Source organism: Hyla sarda, chromosome 1 (assembly GCF_029499605.1).
Source record: "Hyla sarda isolate aHylSar1 chromosome 1, aHylSar1.hap1, whole genome shotgun sequence".
Taxonomy (NCBI): domain Eukaryota; kingdom Metazoa; phylum Chordata; class Amphibia; order Anura; family Hylidae; genus Hyla; species Hyla sarda.
Window position 1 is genome coordinate 14,714,504 of NC_079189.1, and position 22,746 is coordinate 14,737,249.

The following is a 22,746-nucleotide window of genomic DNA, read 5'->3' on the forward strand; positions in this document are numbered from 1 at the left end:
TCAGTAATGTAAAATGACATCTTGTCTTTTATTCATTCCTGCTGGGAATCTAGTTCCCAATTTGAGTATCCAAAAGACCGCCCAGTCCAACAATTTTTGTTTATGATCACCCCCACGTATAGGAGCACTGACCCGTTCTATGCCCTGAACCGAGATGTTAGAAAAACTGCCCAGATGATGGTCAGCACAATGCTTGCTGATCATAGACACATGTGGGGATCCAAAATGTGGGATGTCCGACAAATGCTTCCGAACCTTCACCTTTAAAGCATTCGTCATGCATCCCACATACTAGATGTCACATTCCCGACACGTGGCTAAATATACAACAAATGGGGTATTGCAATTGATATACTGCTGTATTTTATATCTGCTGCCGTTGGCGGCAGAGACAAATTTGGTGCTGTCATTCATCACAGAGCAGCAAATACACTTGCGATGTCCACATTTGTGGGATCCTGGGCACGTAAGCCAATTTGATTTGGGTCGGGTCTGACTAGAGAAAAAGCTAGGTGAAACCATATTGGCAATGGTAGCAGCCCTTCGTGATACGCAGTGAACACCATTACGAAATTCATGGGAATAAACTGATCATGGGGATATATTTGAGAATGATCTTAGGTATAGTAGGGAAATCCTCACTGCATTGTGTGGAAAAAACTAAGGGCTGACTACCATCGTCAGACATTTTAGATCTAGTGCCATCTCGTGATCGTTTTTTTTTAGCTATTTGAATCGTCCGATCCACAAAATAGAGTCTATAGCCCCCATCTTTATGGGGACTAGCAATGTTACTAATTTCACATTCGAACTTAAAGTTGCACATAGAGGGACCACTGCTAGAATTTTAAATAGCCCTTTTCACCTTTTTTTTTCTCCATTCTACCTCTAGGGGGAGGGGTAGATTAGTCACACACAGGTGCTTAAATCTTAGTTTGGGTCCCTGTCTGAGCATGCTCTGTCTGAGTGGGCTTTGGAAAGAGAAAACCTGAGTTTGAAAGCAGGAGTTTGAGATCGCTGTGAGCGTTACTTTTCTTACACTGTAGAGACTTTAACTCACAAGGTCTACAGAGAATTAAATTGTAATATTTACTGGCAGTTTTTGGCTGTTAATCTGTGAAATCCCCATAACTAGATGGCCTCCATGTTGGAAAATGCTGTCCGGTGTACTTCCTGTTCAATGTATGCAACCCTTGAACAGCAGTTTGTGGGTGCATATTGTTGTGCAGTATGTGTGCGAGTTGTTCATTTGGAAGCCCAGATCCAGGATCTAGAGGAGCAACTGGCAATACTGAGATGCATTGACAATTTGGAGAGGAGTCTCCTGCTCACTGAGCAAGTACTCTCTGGGGTAGAGGTGGGGGTGAATAGTGGGATGGAGGTGCAGGACAGTCAGGCAGTTAGCTAAGTTACAGTTAGAAAATGGGGTAGGGGGAAAAGTGTCAGGGAGGCTTATCCTGTTCTGGCACACCCCAACAAGTTTGATGAGGGGGATGCCATTTCAGAGCTAGCAGTACTGCAGCAGGACTCTGCCTCTGACCGCCAGTGGGGTGTCTGCTCCAGTAAGGAGGGAGGGAGGAGTTATGGGAAGGCCAGACAGGTACTGGTAGTGGGGGACTCTATTATTAGGGGGACAGACAGGGCGATCTGTCACAAACACCGGAATCACCGAACAGTGTGTTGTCTTCCTGGTGCTCGAGTTCTGCACATCGCGGATCGGGTTGACAGGTTGCTGGGTGGGGCTGGAGAAGACCCAGTGGTCATGGTACATATTGGCACCAATGGCAAAGTAAGAGGTAGGCGGAGTGTCCTTTAAAATGATTTCAGGGACTTAGGACGCAAGCTTAACCCCTTAAGGACCGGGGGGTTTTCCGTTTTGCATTTTCGTTTTTTGCTCCTTGCCTTTAAAAAATCATAACTCTTTCAATTTTGTACCTAAAAATCCATATGATGGCTTATTTTTTGCGCCAACAATTCTACTTTGTAATGACGTCAGTCATTTTGCCCAAAAATCTACAGTGAAACGGAAAAAAAAATCATTGTGCAACAAAATTGAAAAAAAAACGCAGTTTTGTAACTTTTGGGGGCTTCTGTTTCTACATAGTACATTTTTCGGTAAAAATGACACCTTATCTTTATTCTGTAGGTCCATACGATTAAAATGATACCCTACTTATATAGGTTTGATTTTGTCGGACTTCTGGAAAAAATCATAACTACATGCAGGAAAATTAATACGTTTAAAATTGTAATCTTCTGACCCCTATAACTTTTTTATTTTTCCGTGAATGGGGCAGTATGAGGGCGCCGTGATCTGAAGTTTTTAACGGTACCATTTTTGCATTGATAGGACTTATTGATCGCTTTTTATTCATTTTTAAATGATATAAAAAGTGACCAAAAATGCACTGTTTTGGACTTTGGAATTTTTTTGCGCGTACGCCATTGACCGAGCGGTTTAATTAATGATATATTTTTACAATTCGGACATTTCCGCACACGGTGATACCACATATGTTTATTTTTATTTTTATTTACACTGTGTTTTTTTTTATTGGAAAAGGGGGGTGATTCAAACTTTTAATAGGGGAGGAGTTAAATGATCTTTATTCACTTTTTTTTATTTTCTTTTTGCAGTGTTATAGGTCCCATAGGGACCTATAACACTGCACGCACTGATCTTCATCATTGATCACTGGTTTCTCATAAGAAACCAGTGATCAACGATTCTGCCGCATGACTGCTCATGCCTGGATCTCAGGCACTGAGCAGTCATTCGGCGATCGGACAACGAGGAGGCAGGTAGGGGCCCTCCCGCTGTCCTCTCAGCTGTTCGGGATGCCGCGATTAGCCGCGGCTATCCCCAACAGCCCGACTGAGCTAGCCGGCAACTTTCACTTTCACTTTTAGCCGCGTGGCTCAGCTCTGAGCGCGCGGCTAAAGGGTTAATAGCGCGCGGCGCCGTGATCGGCTCTGCACGCTATTAGAGGCGGGTCCCGGCTTCACTATGACGCCGGGCCCGCCGTGATATAATGCGGGGTTACTGTGTAACCCCGCGTTATATCAGGAGAGCAGGACCAAGGACGTACCGGTACGTCCTTGGTCCTTAAGGGGTAAAGGCAAGGACCTCCAAAGTAATATTTTCTGAAATATTACCTGGACCACGAGCCACACTAGAGAGGCGGTGGGAGAGTAGGGAGTTAAACAAGTGGCTCAGAAGCTGGTGTAGGAAGTAGGAGTTTGGGTTCATGGAGAACTGGGCTGACTTCGCTGTCGGTTACCGGCTCTACCGTAGGGACGGGCTGCACCTCAATGGGGAGGGTGCAGCTGTGCTTGGGGAGAAGATGGCTAGAAGGTTGGAGGAGTGTTTAAATTAGGGACTGGGGGGGAGGGAACCTACAAATTAGAGGTAGAAGATAGTGTAGATAGAGAGGGGGGACTTATTAATGTACCTGGGGGTGGAGCGGAGGGAGGGGGTTAGAAGATTAATAGGGATAGGCTTCATAGAAAAAAAAAACATACACCATTGAATTGCATGTTGACTAATGCCAGAAGTCTGTCCAATAAAACTGACGAACTGGAGTTGATAATGTCTGAGGAGGATTATGACATAGTGGGTATAACAGAGACTTGGTTGGAGGATAGCTGTGACTGGTTATCCAGAGTTATAGTCTATCCAGGAAGGATCGGACAAAATGGAAAGGGGGAGGAGTTTGTCTTTATGTTAAATCCAGTCTGAAGGCCGCACTGCGGGAGGATATATGGGAGGGAAATGATAATGTGGAGTCATTGTGGGTAGAAATATATGGAGATAAAAATTAAAAAAAATTCTGATAGGGGTTTGCTATAAGCCACCAAATATAAAGGAAGAGGCAGAAGATCAATTACTGAGGCAAATAAACTGCAAATCAGAATGAGGTGATAATAATTGGGGACCTTAACTATCCTGATATAAACTGGGAGACTGAGACCTGTGAATGTCATAAAGGAAACAGGTTTCTGACTATAGCTAAAGACAATTATCTGTCCCAAATGGTGCAGGGCCCGACCAGAGGTGGCGCCCTACTAGACTTAATATTAACCAACAGACCTGACAGAGTAACTAATGTGCAAGTAGAAGGACACCTAGGAAATAGTGATCATAATATAATACATTATAACTTGTTCTTCAATAAGGGAATCTTGCGAGGGGCCACAAAAACAATGAACTTTAGGAAGGCAAAGTTTGACCAACTCAGAGAAGCCCTTAAAGGAAAAGGAGTACTCCGGTGCACACTTTTTTCATGTTATCCCGTCCGGGCTGCGAAATAAAGGAAAACACACTTTATCTCACCTGCCAACGAGACCCCGGAGCTCCGGTACAGGTGTTCGGTCCCCGGGCTGTATTCTTCTTACTTCCGGTTAGCCCGACACGTCACACGGAGCTTCAGCCTATCACTGGCCGAGGCGGGACATCGCTGCGGCCAGTGATAGGCTGAAGCTCCGTGTGACGTGTCGGGCTAACCGGAAGTAAGAAGAATACAGCCCGGGGACCGAACACCTGTACCGGAGCTCCGGGGGCTCGTTGGCAGGTGAGATAAAGTGTGTTTTCTTTTATTTTGCAGCCCGGACGGGATAACATGAAAAAAGTGTGCACCGGAGTACTCCTTTAATAATGTAAAATGGGATAATGTCCTAAAAAACAAGAATACTGACACTAAATTGGAGACTTTTATAAATGTCTTAAACTCTCACTGTAAGATGAATATACCTTATGGGAATAAAAGGGTCAGAAAAAAAAACAATATGGATGAATAAAAACGTTAAGGGGGCAATAAATGACAAAAATAAAGCATTTAAACTAATAAAACAGGACAGCAGTGATGAAGCATTAAAAAGCTTTAGAGAAAAAAGTTAAATATGTGAAAAACAAATAAATGCCGCAAAAATAGAGACAGAGGAATCATTGTCCAAGAGAATAAAACTAACCTCAACATGTTCTTTAACTATATAAATAGCAAAAAGGTCAAAAATGAATGTGTTGGCCCTTTTAACCCCTTAAGGACGGAGCCCATTTTCACCTCTAGGACGAAGCCCTTTTTTGCAAATCTGACCACTGTCACTTTAAACATTAATAACTCTGGAATGCTTTTAGTTATCATTCTGATTTTTTTCGTGACATATTCTACTTTAACATAGTGGTAAATTTTTGTGGTAACTTGCATCCTTTCTTGGTGAAAAATCCCCAAATTTGATGAAAAAATTAAAAATTTTGCATTTTTCTAACTTTGAAGCTCTCTGCTTGTAAGGAAAATGGATATTCCAAATAATTTTTTTTTGGATTCACATATACAATATGTCTACTTTATATTTGCATCATAAAATTGACGAGTTTTTACTTTTGGAAGACACCAGAGGGCTTCAAAGTTCAGCAGCAATTTTCCAATTTTTCACAAAATTTTCAAACTCGCAATTTTTCAGGGACCAGTTCAGGTTTGAAGTGGATTTGAAGGGTCTTCATATTAGAAATACTCCATAAATGACCCCATTATAAAAACTGAACCCCCCCAAAGTATTCAAAATGACATTCAGTAAATGTTTTAACCCTTTAGGTGTTTCACAGGAAAAGCAGCAAAGTGAAGGAGAAAATTCAAAATCTTCATTTTTTACACTCGCATGTTCTTGTAGACCCAATTTTTGAATTTTTACAAGGGGTAAAAGGAGAAAATGTATACTTATATTTGTAGCCCAATTTCTCTTGAGTAAGCACATACCTCATATGTCTATGTAAAGTGTTCGGCGGGCACAGTAGAGGGCTCAGAAGCGAAGGAGCGACAAGGGGATTTTAGAGAGCACGTTTTTCTGAAATGGTTTTTGGAGGGCATGTCACATTTAGGAAGCCCCTATGGTGCCAGAACAGCAAAAAAAAAACACATGACATACCATTTTGGAAACTAGACCCCTTGAGGAACGTAACAAGGGATAAAGTGAGCCTTAATACCCCACAGGTGTTTCACGACTTTTGCATATGTAAAAAAAAAAATAATAATTTCACTAAAATGTGGGTTTCCCCCCAAATTTCACATTTTTGCAAGGGTTAATAGCAGAAAAGACCCCCCAAAATTTGTAATCCCATCTCTTCTGAGTATGGAGGTACCCCATAAGTGAACCTGAAGTGCACTACGGGCAAACTACAATGCTCAGAAGGGAAGGCGTCATATTTGGCTTTTTGAGAGCAAATTTTGCTCGGGGGGCATGTCGCATTTAGGAAGCCCCTATGGTGCCAGAACAGCAAAATAACCCCCACATGGCATACCATTTTGGAAACTAGACCCCTCACAGAATGTAATGAGGGGTACAGTGAGCATTTACAGCCCACTGGTGTCTGACAGATCTTTGGAACAGTGGGCTGTGCAAAATTTTTCATTTTCACGGACCCCTGTGGGGTGTAAATTCTCACTGCACCCCTTATTACATTCCGTGAGGGGTGTAGTTTTCAAAATGGGGTCACATGTGGGTGTGTTTTTTTTTTGCGTTTGTCAGAACCGCTGTAACAATCAGCCACCTCTGTGCAAATCACCTCAAATGTACATGGCACACTCTCCCTTCTGAGCCTTGTTGTGCGCCCCCAGAGCACTTTGCGCTCACATATGGGGTATCTCCGTACTCGGGAGAAATTGCGTTACAAATTTTGGGGGGCATTTTTCCCTTTTACCTCTTGTGAAAATGAAAAGTATAGGGCAACACCAGCATGTTAGTGTAAACATTTTTATTTTTTTACACTAACATGCTGGTGTAGACCCCAACTGTTCCTTTTCATAAGGGGTAAAAGGAGAAAAAGTCCCCCAAAATTTGTTAGGCAATTTCTCCCGAGTACGGCGATTCCCCATATGTGACCCTATTCTGTTGCCTTGAAATACGACAGGGCTCCAAAGTGAGAGCGCCATGTGCATTTGAGGCCTGAATTAGGGACTTGCATAGGGGTGGACATAGGGGTATTCTATGCCAGTGATTCCCAAACAGGGTGCCTCCAGCTGTTGCTAAACTCCCAGCATGCTTGGACAGTCAATTGCTGTCCAGAAATGCTGGGAGTTTTTGTTTTGCAACAGCTGGAGGCTCCATCTTAGAAACACTGCCATACAATACGTTTTTCATTTTTATTGGAGAAGGGGGGTGGGGGGGGGGGGCAGTGTACATGTGTATATGTAGTGTTTTACTCTTTATTTTATGTTAGTGTAGTGTAATGTTTTTAGGTTACATTCACACTGGCGGCAGATTACACTGAGTCTCCCGCTAGGAGTTTGAGCTGCGGCGGAAAATTTGTCGCAGCTCAAATTTGCAGCAGGGAACTCACTGTAATCTGCCGCCAGTGTGAATGTAGCCTGTACATTCACACGGGAGGGGGGTCAAAACTACAACTCCCAGCATGCACTGACAGACCATGCATGCTGGGAGTTGTAGTTTTTCAACAGCTGGAGGCACACTGGCTGGAAAACCTTGAGTTAGGTTCTATGACCTAACTCAGTATTTTCCAACCAGTGTGCCTCCAGCTGTTGCAAAACTGCAACTCCCAGCATGTACTGATTGCGGAAGGGCATGCTGGGAGATGTAGTTATGCAATGGCTGGAGGCACGCAAGTACAACTCCCAGCATGCCAAGACAGCCTTATGCTGTTCCTGAATGCTGGGAGTTGTAGTTTTGCAAGATTAAGAGGGGTTCAAGTTGTAAATCACTGTCCAGTGGTCTCAAAACTGTGGCCCTCCAGATGTTGCAAAACTACAACTCTCAGCATGCCCAGACAGCAAACTCCTGTCTGGGCATGCTGAGAGTTGTAGTTTTGCAACATCTGGAGGGCTACAGTTTGAGACCACTTAGTGATCTACAACCTGAACCCCTCTAAATATTGCAAAACTACAAGTCCCAGCATGCCCACACAGCAAACAGCTGTCTGGGCATGCTGGGAGTTGTAGTTTTGCAACATCTGGAGGGCCACGGTTTAGAGACCACTGTAAACTGTGGCCCTCCGGATGTTGCTAGGCAACAACTCACCTAGCAGGACTCGGAAGCCGCCGCCGCCGTACGTGGGGGATCCCCGCATGGAGGATCGCGATCCAGGATCCAGGTAGGGACCTTCGGCGTTGACCCTCCCTGGACGGTTCCCCCGTTTTGCCCGGACACCGATAGGTGGGCAAAGCGGGGGAACCAAACTTTAACCCCCCCTCCCCCGGTCTGCTATCGGTCGGTCGCTCGGCCGACCAATAGCAGGGATAGGAGGGGTGGCACCCCTGCCACCAAACTCCTATCCCTTTAGGGGGATCGAGGGTGTCTAGGACACCTACGATCCCTCTTATTTTCCGGGTCACCGGGTCACCAGTGACCCATATGACCCAGAATCGCGCAGATCGCAGGTCTGAATTGAACTGCGATTTGCGCGCATCACGGTCATGGGGGGGGTCTCAGGACCCCCCTCGGCAATGTGCCGGGATGCCTGCTGTTAGATAACAGCAGTCATCCCGGCCCGATCACCGCTACCGGTGACGCGGCGCTCCCGGAACCCCGCGACGTACATGCACGTCGCCGCACGCCAATTGACACTTCGCGGCACCGTACATGTACGTCACTTGTCGTGAAGGGGTTAAAAATGATGAGGAAGAAATTATAAACGTGGATCAGGAATAAGCAAATATATTAAACAAATTCTTCTCCATTGTATTCACCGAGGAAAATGAAATGCCAGGGGAAATACAGCGAGATAAGGTAAACTCCCCAGTACAGGTCACCTGTCTAACCCAGGAAGAAGTACAGTGCCTCCTACAAAAAATCTAAATAGACAAATCACCAGGTCCAGATGGCATTCACCCCTGTGTGAATTAAGTAATGTATTAGACAGACACCTATTTTTCATATTCAGGGACTCTATAGTATTAGCAGAAGTGAACATCAACATCATGGACATCATAAATAACATTACTATGGTCTTCTATATTCCCACCCCTCACATTAGAAAAATGCTTCCTGATAGTTTCATTTCTTATGAACTTATTAGTGTCCAGCAAAGTCCTGAATAAATCAAATCTACATGAGGGAGCAAAGGTTAACCCTCATGACAATAGAGAGAGTTCAGCAGAGGTAACGATCTTGGCGGGCAAATTGAACACGGGAATAGTTCTCACCTCCTCCGGTAATGCCTTGGGCTGCTTCACAGTGGTCGCTGCCCAAGATGACATCATCAGTGGGAAAGAGGAGGCTACAGGTGCTCTGGAACTGGGTCCCTCCTATTGTTCCTCGTTCTCGGCCGCAGAATCTCCGGACTCCATATCCGTGCAGGTAAAATTACTTTGGAGTCCTTGTGGTTTTCGGACTTATTTCTACATCGGTGCCCATGACCTTTTTTCAATATAGAGCGAGGAGTAGATCGAGTCTTTATCTGAGGCCACTGATAAACATATTTAACTTAATAATCCTGTACGTCCTGTAGAAACTTGGACTGCTTGACCTGTGTGATAGTGGCTTCCAGCTTGGCCAGGGTATCTTTAATTCTGGTGTCGAATTCTTGAAAAGTAGGATAACTTTCATATTGTTGGACTGATGACTGTAGTCGGGTGATATTTTCACCTGCTGCAATTAACGCCTGTCCCTCATATACATTCATCACATTCATAAATTTAATCGAGGACTCCGTTAACAAGTTCTCCCAATCAGTCCTAAATTGATCAAAAAATTTGCAAACCCCGTGGAACCATGTTGCTTTCCACATATTAGGGTTGATACATCCCACCAAATTCTTGACTCATCAGACAGAGCTAGCTCCAATTCCTCCATAAGGATCTTAAGGTCCAAAGCAGACTGTGTGTTCGTGTCGGAAATGTTGAATATCTTGAACATGCGTTCCGTTCGGGCTTGGCGATCATCGCTTACCGTCTTGAGGCACTCATATTAAGCCTCAAATATAGCTCAGCCTCAGATAAGCTCTATATTGAATAAAAGGTCGTGGGCGCAGACGTAGAAATAAGTCTCAAAACCACAAGGACTCTAAAGTAATTTTTACCTGCACGGATATGGAGTCCGGAGATTCTGCGTCTGAGAACGAGGAACAATTGGAGGGACCCAGTTCCAGAGCACCTGTAGCTTCCTCTTCCCCACTGCCGACATAATCTCGGGGAGCGGGGAGGAAGCACAGAACGACCAAGACGCAGCCCAAGGCATTACCGCAGGAGGTGAGAACTAATCGCGTGTTCAATTTGTCCGCCAAGATCCTTATCTCTGCTGAACTCTCTCTATTGTCACGAGAGTTAAACTTTGCTCCCTCATGTAGATTTGATTTATTCAGAACTAATAAGTTCATAAAAAATGTAACTATCAGGAAGCATTTTTCTAACGTGAGGGGTGGGAATATAGAGGACCATAGTAATGTTTTTTATGATGTTCATGATGTTGATACTTCTGCTAATCATATAGATGATGATAGTGTTCTCATTCCAGATAGGGATACTGACTTTCATGCGGCTGTTGATTCTCGGGGTGCGCTTGGGTTCTCTTTTTGAGACCTTTCTCTCTCTTTCAGTTGCACTCCCTTCCCTATCAGTGCTTCTAGGCAGGATTTGTGCTTGAGGTGAATTGCTGTTGTTCTCTGCAACACACTGCTCTCTTTCCCTCTCTGTAATAGAATGCTGTAGACAGTGACTGGTAGGTGAATCGCTGCAGTAAGAATGCTTTTCTGTGAAACACACACTGCTCTTTGTCCCTCTCTCTGTGCAACATAACACTGACTTGACTAGGTGAATCCCTGCTGGAAAAAGCTTTTCTGTGCAACACACAGCGCTGTCTGTCCCTATCTATCTCTCTGCAGTGAAAGGATGAAGTGACTGGCCGCAATATGGACGCCTACCCAGGATTCCTTGTCCCATGGTCTCACATGTGGATCCGCCATTTTAGATGCCCTGGAGCCTTTACTACACTAAGTGAAGTTTAATTAAGCGATTTGCGCAATAGAATCGCGGCGATATTTGCATTCGTGGCTAATCAAATTTTTCCTGAAATTCTTAACAAATTCGGATTCATCAGATTCGATTCGCTCATCTCTAGTTGTCTTGCTTAGAAAACTCTATATGTGAGGATTTTTAGCTCAGAGCACTCTATTCGAGAAGCTGTCTAGCTCAGTGGACTCTATGCCAGAAGTTACCTTAACACTTGATAAAGGCAGGATATCAGTAAGACTTTTGGGGGGGGGGGGGGGGTTCTTGACCTTTTACCTTTTTTCTTTGTGTTTGTCAAGACTTCTGATGCCCCTTGGAGAATTTTTTAATGTTTCTTATGTGTTAAGTCAGTCAGGATAGGCAAGAAAAAGGTGCTCAGGTGTCCAGAGGAATCTCACAACCGAATCATGGAAATGAATTAAAGTGCAGGTTTATTGGGATAAAACATCAGTAACTTGTTTCGGGGTATACAAACCCCTTCTTCAGATTGGCAGATTGATACAGTACACCAAACAAATGGGCGTTTTATACACACTGATGGAAAATCAAAATGGTGGCAATGTCAGAGGTCAAAGAAACAAGCACAAAGATATAGGTATAAAATGACAGAGAAAGCCAATATCCTAAAATAGTATATGATATACTAGCTTTACATAGATAGATAATGCTGCAATTTACTAGGAAAGTCTCTTTAATATGTTGCAAGAAGTAAAACATTTTCTTTTCCGTCCGGTGTGAAAGTAAGCTTGATGCGCATATTTTCTGCGCCTGCCGTGCGCTCCACAACATGTAAGGAGGAGGCTGGAGTGAAGTGAAGATCGCCGGTAAGTGATCTTCACTGTGGCCTTCTAAAAGTTGCAAAACTACAACTCCCAAAGGCTGTCTGGGCATGCTGGGAGTTGTAATTTTCAACATCTGGAGGGCGACAGTTTGGAGACCACGGTATAGTGGTCTCTAAACTGTGGTCCTCCAGATGTTGCAAAACTACAACTTTCAGCATGTACTGACTGTCTGGGCATGCTGGGAGTTGTAGTTTTGCAACATCTGAAGTGGCACAGTTTTGAGACCACTATACGGTGGTCTCCAAACTGTAGCCCTCCAGATGTTGCAAAACTACAATTCCCAGCATGCCCAGACAGTCAGGGATGCTGGACGGTGTAGTTCTGCAATATCTGGCCCTTCATATGTTGCAGAACTACAACTCCCAGCATGCCTGGACAGTCTGGGCATGCTTGAAGTTGTAGTTTTGCAACATCTGGAGGGCTGCAGTTTGGAGACCACTACTTAGCGGTCTCCAAACTGTTCTTTCCCAGTTGTTGCATATCTACAACTCCTAGCATGCCCAGACTGGCCAGGCATGCTGGGAGTTGTAGTTCTGCAACATCTGAAGGGCCAGATATTTCAGAACTACACCGCCCAGCATCTCTGACTGTCTGGGCATGCTGGGAATTGTAGTTTTGCAACAGCTGCAGGCACACTGGTTGGGAATCACTGAGCTAGAGTCTGTTCTCTAACTCAGTGGTTCCCCACCAGTGTGACTACAGCTGTTGCAAAACTACAACTCCCAGCATGTATGGTCTGTCAGTGCATTCTGGCAGTTCTAGTTTTGCGACAGCTGAAGGTTTGGGGCGCCTGGGCGCCCCAACCCTCCCATGTGAATGTACAGGGTACAGGGTACATTCACACAAGCGGGTTTACAGTGGGTTTCCTTCTACGGGTTTGAGCTGCGGCAAATTTTTCACCGCAGTCCAAACTCCCATCACAAAACAACTCCCAGTATTGCAGGACAGCCATTATGCTGGGAGTTTGGCAACAGCTGGAGTCACCCTGTTTGGGAAACACTGCTGTAGCGTTTTGGTGGAGACCAGCCCCATCCTTGTATCCGGGTCCGCCCCTATTGCTCATTTAGGCATCAAATGCACATGGCGCTCTCTCACTTCAGAGCCCTGTCATATTTCAAGGCAACAGTTTAGGGCCACATATGGGGTATTTCTGTACTCAGGAGAAATTGCCTAACAAATTTTGAGGGGATTTTTCTTCTTTTACCCCTTATGAAAAGGTAAAGTCGGGGGCTACACCTGTAAAAAAAAAATAAAAAAAATATACTAACATGCTGGTGTTGCCTCATACTTTTCATTTTCACATAGGTAAAAAGGAGAAAAAGACCCCCAAAATTTCTAATGTAATTTCTTCCGAGTACGGAAACATGGCTCAGGAGTGAGAGAGCGCCATGTACATTTGAGGCCTAAATTGGTTATTTTCACAGAGGTGGCTGATCGTTACAGTGGTTCTGACATAAACGCAAAAAAAAAAACACACCCCTCACGGAAAGTAACAAGGGGTATAGTGAGCCTTAACACCCCACAGGTCTTTGACAAATTTTTGTTAAATTTGGACATGAAAACAAAAAATGTGTTTAGTTTTTTCCCTGAAATGCTGGTGTTACCCCAAATTTTTCATTTTCACAAGGGGTAATAGAAAAAAAGCCTCCCAAAATTTGTAACCCCATTTTTTCTGAGTATGGAAATGCCTCGTATGTGGATATAAAGTGTGCTGCAGGTGAACTACAATGCTCAGAAGAGGAGGAGCACCACTGGGCTTTTGGAGAGAGAATTAGGCTGGAATTGAAGGCCATCTGCGTTTACAAAGCCCCCATGGTGCCAGAACAGTTGACCCCCCCCCCACATGTGACCCCATTTTGGAAACTGCACCCCTCACGGAATGTAATAAGGGGTACAGTGAGCATTTACGCCCCACAGGTGTCTGACAGACTTTTTGAACAGCCGCCCGTAAAAATAAAAAAATTTATTTTTCATTTGCACAGCCCACTGTTCCAAAGATCTGTCAAACGTCAGTGGGGTGTAAATACTCACTGAGGGGTGTAGTTTCCAATTGGGGTCACATGTGGGGGGGTCCACTGTTCTGGCACCATGGGGGCTTTGTAAACGCACATGGCCCCTGACTTCCATTCCAACCAAATTCTCTCTCCAAAAGCCGTGTGGCACTCCTCTTCTGAGCTATGTAGTTCACCCGCAGAGCACTTTACATCCACATATGGGGTATTTCCATACTCAGAAGAAATGGGGTTATACATTTTTGGGGGCTTTTTCTCCTATTACCCCTTGTGAAAATGAAAAATTTGGTGAAACACAAGCATTTTAATGAAAAATTCATTAAAATGCTGGTGTTTCACCAAATTTTTAATTTTCACAAGGGGTAATAGGAGAAAAAGCCCCCAGAAATTTATAACCCCATTTCTTCTGAGTATGGAAATACCCCATATGTGGATGTAAAGTGCTCTGCGGGTGAACTACATAGCTCAGTAGAGGAGCGCCACACGGCTTTTGGAGAGAGAATTTGGTTGGAATGGAAGTCAGGGGCCATGTGCATTTACAAAGCCTCCATGGTGCCAGAACAGTGGACCCCCCCACATGTGACCCCAATTGGAAACTACACCCATCAGTGAGTATTTACACCCCACTGACGTTTGACAGATCTTTGGAACAGTGGGCTGTGCAAATGAAAAATAAAAATTTTCATTTTTGCGGGCAGCTGTTCAAAAAGTCTGTCAGACACCTGTGGGGCGTAAATGCTCACTGTACCCCTTATTACATTCCGTGAGGGGTGTAGTTTCCAAAATGGGGTCACATGTGGGGGGGTCCACTGTTCTGGCACCATGGGGGCTTTGTTAAAGCAGGTGGCCTTCAATTCCAGCCTAATTCTCTCTCCAAAAGCCCAGTGGTGCTCCTCCTCTTCTGAGCATTGTAGTTCACCCGCAGCACACTTTATATCCATATACGAGGCATTTCCATACTCAGAAAAAATGGGGTTACAAATTTTATTTTTATGTCCCAATTTAACGAAAGTTTGTCAATCACCTGTGGGGTGTTAAGGCTCACTTTACCCCTTGTTACGTTCCTTGAGGGGTGTAGGTTCCAAAATTGTATGCCATGTGTTTCAGAGCACTTTACATCCACATATGAGGTATTTCCTCACTCGAGAGAAAATGAATTACACGTTTTTTTTTATTTTTTTTTATTTTTATTTGGGGGGGGGGGGGGGGGGGCTTTTTACCTTTTACCCCTTGTAAAAATTGGGCTACAATAAAAATTTTTAGTAAAAAAATGGAGATTTTGATTTTTCTCCTCCATTTTGCTGCTATTCCTCTGAAACACCTAAAGGGTTAACAAACTTTTTGAATGTAATTGTGAATACTTTGAAGAGTGCAGTTTTCATAATGGTGTCCATTATAGGGGATTTCCAACATAAAGACCCTCAAATTCACTTCTAAACTTAACTGGTCCCTGAAAAATTCAGATTTTGACATTTTCTGGAAAAATTTGAAAATTGCTGCTATACTTTGAATCCCTCTGATGTCTTCAAAAAGTAAAAACATGTCAACTTTATGATGCAAACATAAAGTAGACATATTGTATATGTGAATCAATATGTAATTTATTTGACATGTCCCTTTTCCTTAAAAGCAGAGATCTTCAAAGTTAGAAAAATGCTAAAGTTTACATTTTTTCCTGAAATTTTTTAATCTTTCCCCAAGAAATGATGCAAGTATCGACGCAAATTTACCACTAACATAAGGTAGAATATGTAACGTAAAAACAATCTCGGAATCAAATTTATAAGTAAAAGCATCCCAGAGTTATTAATGCATAAAGTGATACAGGTCAGATTTGCTCCCTTAGGGTTATAATGGGCTCCGTCCCCAAGGGGTTAAAAATGGATCATTAAATACATAAATACAATACATATAATGTAAATAGAACTAATGCAAATGATGACAATAATAAATAAATAAATAGCAGAGTATTTAAATATTCACTGATTGCTCTCAATAAATTTGTTTAAACCCAAGGGCTGTAAAGTGCGCAGTTTGTATATACAAAAATTCTTGCGTTGTCTAAGAACATTGAAACGCTGGGGAATATCTTTGTCGATCTCTTCAATGGCTGTTATTTTGAATTCTGAGAACATGCCCTCATGATGTGTGGATGCATGGTGTGACACACTATGTGGCTGGTATTTGAGCATCACATTACTACGGTGTTTGTTGATACGGTTTCTCAAACACTGCGTTGTCCGGCTTATATATTGGAGGCCGCACTACACTGTAGAAGGTAATTACTGAGAATCGCAAGACATGTATGATTTGATGGTAAAGATTTCTTTAGTGACTTCCGAACAAAATTCTCGTGCCGTGTGTGTCATACTGAAGCAGCATTTACAGCGTGTATGATTACACTTAAAACAGCGGTTTTTCTAGAGAAAATTGGAGAGGGTTTTTTTGTTTTATGGTTTTGAGGTTGCTTGGAGCGAGTATATTCTTAAAGGGGTTGTTTCGGAGCTCCGCACGCAGCGTCCGGAAGTTCATTACTTCGAACGCTGTGTGCGGGCCTCGTGACGTCACACCCGCCCCCTCAACGAAAGTCTATGGGAAGGGGGCACGACCGCTGTCACGCCCCCTTCCCATAGACTTTGATAGAGGGGGCAGGCGTGACATCACGAGGGGGCCGGGCGTGACATCACGCCCAACGGCCGCGAACACGGAAGCCCGCACACAGCGTTCGGAGTAATGAACTTCCGAACGCTGCGTGCGGAGCTCTGAAAGGCAGGGCAGCACACAACCCCTTTAAGAGAGTGCGCTTGTCGGAATGTTACCTGTGACTTGGGAGGAAGGTGAGTTTGTAGAGTTCTATATAGTTAACTTGAAACTTTCTTTACACTAGTAGCCACAGATTTTGAAAAACTTAAACCACAGTCAAGAGAAGAATGCTTTAACCACTTAGGAACCAAGGGCGTACAGGTACACCCATGGGAATTCCAGTCCCCGCTGCTCACCAGGGGGTACCTGACTGGCATACCTGCGAAAATCATTCAGCAGGCACCCCGTGCAAACCCCTGGGGGGATCCTGAGATCCCCCATGTTGGCAATCGCCGCAAATTCAGACCGGCGATTCCGGGTCATACGGGTCTCCTGTGACCCGCTGACCCGGAAAATAAGGGGGATCAGGACTATCCAAGACACCCACGATTCCCATGAAGGGATAGGAGTGAGGTGGCAAGGGTGCCTCCCTCCTATGCCTGCTATTGGTCGGTCAGAAGCAACCGACCAATAGCAGATCAGGGCAGGGGGTTAAAGTTCCCCCCGTTCCTCCCACCCACTGTAGTCTGGGAAGAACGAGGGAACTTTCCTGTGACTGGTGGTCCCTTACCAGTTGCGGCGGCGGGTGGCGATGAGGTGCGGCTCCCTGGTGCGGCAATCCTGCGGACTATGGAAGCAGTGGTCTCTAACCTGTAGCCCTCCAGATGTTGCAAAACTACAACTCCCAGCATGCCCAGACAGCTGTTTGCCGTTTGGGCATGCTGGGATTTGTAGTTTTGCAATATTATTGGAGGGCTACAGTTTGGAGATCACTGTGCAGGGGTCTATAAACCATGGCCCTCTAAATCTTGCAAAACTACAACTCCCAGCATGCACGAACAGCAAACGGCTGTCTTGCCATGCTGTGAGTTGTAGTTGTGTGCCTCCAGTTGGTGCATAACTACATCTCCCAGCATGCCCTTCGGTGATCAGTACATGTTTGGAGTTGTAGTTTTACAACAGCTGGAGGAACACTGGTTGGAACACTGGTGTAAACCTACCCATATAAATATACCCTAAAAACACTACACTACACTACACTAACACATAATAAAGGGTAAAACACTACATATACACCCCCTTGCACTGTCCCCATCCCTATCGTACGGCAGTGTTTTCAAAACGGAGCCTCCAGCTGTTGAAAAACAACAACTCCCAGCATTTCCGGACAGCCACTAACTGTCAAGGCATGCTGGGAGTTTAGCAATAGCTGGAGGCACCCTGTTTGGGAATCACTGGAGTAGAATACCCATATGTCCACCCCTATGCAATCCCTAATTTAGTCCTCAAATGCTCATGGCGCTCTCACACTTCGGAGCCCTGTTGTATTTCAAGGAAATAGTTTAGGGCCACATATGGGGTATTTCCGTACTCGCGAGCAATTGTGTTACAAATTGTGGGGGCTTTTTCTCCTTTTATCCCTTATAAAAAAGGAAAAGTTGGGGGCTACACCAGCCTGTTAGTTTAAAAAAAAAATGATACTAACATGCTGGTGTTGCCCCATACTTTTTATGCCCAAAAGGAAAAAGAGAGGCCCAAAATTTGTAACACAGCTTCTCCTGAGTACTGAAATACCCCATATGTGGGCATAAAATGCTCTGCGGACGCACAACAAGGCTCAGGAGTGAGAGCGCACTATGTACATTTGAGACCTAAATTGGTGATTTGTACAGGGGTGGCTGATTTTACAGCGGTTCTGACATAAACGCAAAAAAAGAAATACCCATGTGTGAACCCATTTTGAAAACCACACCCCTAACGGAATGTAAGAAGGGGTATAGTGAGCCTTAACCCCCCACAGGTGTTTGACAAATTTTCATTAAAGTTGGATGGGAAAAGGAAAAAAAAACCTTTTTTTTTTTAACTAAAATGCTGGTGTTACCCTACATTTTTTCATTTTCACAAGGGAAAGTAGGAAAAAAGCCCCCCAAAATGAATAACTCCATTTCTTCTGAGTAAGAACATACCCCATATGTGGATGTAAAGTGCTCTGCTGGTGCACTACAATGCTCAGAAGAGAAGGAGCGCCATTGGGCTTTTGGAGAGAAAATGTTTCCGTAATTGAAGGCCACGTGTGTTTACAAAGCCCCCATGGTGTCAGAACAATAAACCCCCCTACATAGTAACATAGTTCATAAGGTTGAAAAAAGACCAGAGTCCATCAAGTTCAACCTATAACCCTAATAAGTCCCTACTGAGTTGAGTTGATCCAGAGAAAGGCAAAAAACCCTGATACTAAAGGTAAAAATTCCTTCCTGACTCCAAATATGGCATCAGAATAAATCCCTGGATCAACGTTCTGTCCCTATAAATCTATAAATCATAACCAGCGATGTTATTATTCTCCAAAAATGCATCCAGACCCCTTTTATATTCTTTTACAGAGTTCACCATGACCACCTCCTCCGGGAGAGAATTCCACAGTCTCACTGCTCTTACAGTAAAGAACCCTCGTCTGTGCTGGTGTAGAAACCTTCTTTCCTCTAGACGTAGAGGATGCCTCCTTGTTATAGATACAGTCCTGGGTATAAATAGATAATGGGAGAGATCTCTGTACTGTCCCCTGATATATTTATACATAGTTATTAGGTCTCCCCTAAGCCTTCTTTTTTTCCAAACTAAATAACCCTAATTCTGATAATCTTTCTGGGTACTGTAGTCCTCCCATTCCCCTCTTTGAACCCTCTCCAGCTCCACTATATCTTTCTTGTACACTGGTGCCCAGTACTGTACACAGTATTCTATGTGTGGTCTGACTAGTGATTTGTACAGTGGTAGAATTATTTCCTTGTCGTGGGCATCTATGACCCTATTGATGCACCCCAGGATTTTATTTGCCTTGGCAGCAGCTGCCCGACACTGGTCACTGCAGCTAAATTTACTGTTAACTAAGACTCCTAAGTCCTTTTCCATGTCAGTCGTCCCAAGTGTGCTCCCATTTAATACATAATCCCAGCCCAGATTTTTCCTCCTCATGTGCATTACCTTACATTTATCAGTGTTGTACCTCATCTGCCATTTCCCAGCCCAAACCTTTAACCTATCCAGATCCATTTGTAACAGTTCACTGTCCTCTATTGTGTTTACTGCTTTACAGAGTTTAGTATCATCTGCAAAGATTGCTACTTTACTATTCAACCCCTCTACAAGGTCATTAACCCCTTAAGGACACAGCCCATTTTCACCTCTAGGACGCAGCCCTTTTTTGCACATCTGACCACTGTCACTTTAAACATTAATAACTCTGGAATGCTTTTACTTATCAATCTGATTCCGAGATTGTTTTTTCGTGACATATTCTACTTTAACATAGTGGTAAATTTTTGTGGTAACTTGCATCCTTTCTTGGTGAAAAATCCCAAAATTTGATGAAAAAATTGAAAATTTTGCATTTTTCTAACTTTGAAGCTCTCTGTTTGTAAGGAAAATTGATATTCCAAATATTATTTTTTTTGGATTCACATATACAATATGTCTACTTTATATTTTAATCATAAAATTGACATGTTTTTACTTTTGGAAGACACCAGAGGGCTTCAAAGTTCAGCAGCAATTTTACAATTTTTCACAAAATTTTCAAACTCGCTATTTTTCATGGACCAGTTCAGGTTTGAAGTGGATTTGAAGGGTCTTCATATTAGAAATACCCCATAAATGACCCCATTACAAAAACTGCACCCCCCAAAGTATTCAAAATGACATTCAGTAAGTGTTTTAACCCTTTAGGTGTTTCACGGTAAAAGCAGCAAAGTGAAGGAGAAAATTCAAAATCTTCATTTTTTACACTTGCATGTTCTTGTAGACCCAATTTTTGAATTTTTACAAGGGGTAAAAGGATAAAATTTATACTTGAATTTGTAGCCCAATTTCTCTCGAGTAAGCACATACCTCATATGTCTATGTAAAGGGTTCGGCGGGCGCAGTAGAGGGCTCAGAAGCGAAGGAGCGACAAGGGGATTTTGGAGAGTACGTTTTTCTGAAATGGTTTTTTGGGGGCATGTTGCATTTAGGAAGCCCCTATGGTGCCAAAACAGCAAATAAAAAAAACATGGCATACCATTTTGGAAACTAGACCCCTTGAGGAACGTAAAAAGGAATTAAGTGAGCCTTAATACCCCACAGGTGTTTCATGACTTTTGCATATGTAAAAAAAAAAAAAAAATATTTCACTAAAATGTGTGTTTCCCCCCAAATTTCACATTTTTGCAAGGGTTAATAGCAGAAAATACCCCCCAAAATTTGTAACCCCATCTCTTCTGAGTATGGAGGTACCCCATAAGTTGACCTGAAGTGCATTACGGGCGAACTACAATGCTCAGAAGAGAAGGAGTCATATTTGGCTTTTTGAGAGCAAATTTTGCTCGGGGGGCATGTCGCATTTAGGAAGCCCCTATGGTGCCAGGACAGCAAAAAAAAACGACATGGCATACCATTTTGGAAACTAGACTCCTTGAGGAACGTAACAAGGGATAAAGTGAACCTTAATACCCCACAGGTGTTTCACGACTTTTGCATATGTAAAAAAAATAATTTTTTTTTTACCAAAAATGCTTGGTTTAGCAAAAATTTAACATTTTTAAAAAAGGTAATAGCAGAAAATACCCCCCAACATTTGAAGCCCAATTTCTCCCGATTCAGAAGACACCCAATATGGGGATGAAAAGTGCTCTGCTGGCGCACTACAGGTCTCAGAAGAGAAGGAGTCTCATTTGGCTTTTTGGAAGCAAATTTTGCTCTGGGGGCATGCCGCATTTAGGAAGCACCTATGGTGCCAGGACAGAAAAAAAAAAACACATGGCATACCATTTTGGAAACTAGACCCCTTGGGGAACGTAACAAGGGGTAAAGTGAACCTTAATACCCCACAGGTGTTTCACGACTTTTGCATATGTAAAAAAAAAAATATTTTTTTTACACTAAAATGCTTGTTTTCCCCCAAATTTTACATTTTTATAAGGGATAATAGCAGAAAATACCCCCCAAAATTTGTAACCCCATCTCTTCTGAGTATGGAAATACCCAATAAGTGGACGTGAAGTGCACTGGGGGCGAACTACAATGCTCAGAAGAGAAGGAGCATCATTGAGCTTTTGGAGAGAGAATTTGGCCATGTGCATTTCCAAAGCCCCCCGTGGTGCCAGAACAGTGGACCCCCCACATGTGACCCCATTTTTAAAACTACACCCCTCACGGAAGGTAATAAGGGGTGCAGGGAGAATTTACACCCCACTGGCATTTGACGTATCTTTGGAACAGTGGGCTGTGTAAATTAAAAATTTTATTTTTCATTTTCACAGACCCCTGTTTCAAAGATCTGTCAGACACCTGTGGGGTGTAAATGCTCACTGTACCCCTTGTTACATTCCGTGAGGGGTGTAGTTTCCAAAATGGGGTCACATGTGGGTATTTATTGTTTTGCACTTATGTCAGAACCACTGTAAAATCAGCCACCCCTGTGCAAATCACCAATTTAGACCTCAAATTTACATGGTGCACTCTCCCTTCTGAGCCTTGTTGTGCGTCCCCAGAACACTTTGCGCCCACATATGGGGTATCTCCGTCCTCAGGAGAAAATGCGTTACAAACTTTGGAGGCTTTTTTTTCTTTTACCGCTTGTGAAATTTTAAAGTATGGGGCAACACCAGTATGTTAGTGTACAAAAATGTTTTTTTTTTTTACACTAACATGCTGGTGTAGACCCCAACTTTACCTTTTCATAAGGGGTAAAAGGAGAAAAAGCCCCCCAAAATTTGTTAGGCAATTTCTCCCGAGTACGGCGATACCCCATATGTGGCCCTAAACTGTTGCCTTGAAATACGCCAGGGCTCCAAAGTGAGAGAGCGCCATGTGCATTTGAGGCGTAAATTAGGGATTTGCATAGGGGTGGACATAGGGGTATTCTAAGCCAGTGATTCCCAAACAGGGTGCCTCCAGCTGTTGCTAAACTCCCAGCATGCTTGGACAGTCAATGGCTGTCCGGAAATGCTGGGAGTTTTTGTTTTGCAACAGCTGGAGGTTCCGTTTTGGAAACACTGCTGTAGGATACGTTTTTCATTTTTATTGGGGGGGAAGGGGTGGTGGTGGGGGGGGGGGGGGCAGTGTACGTGTGTATATGTAATGTTTTACTCTTTATTT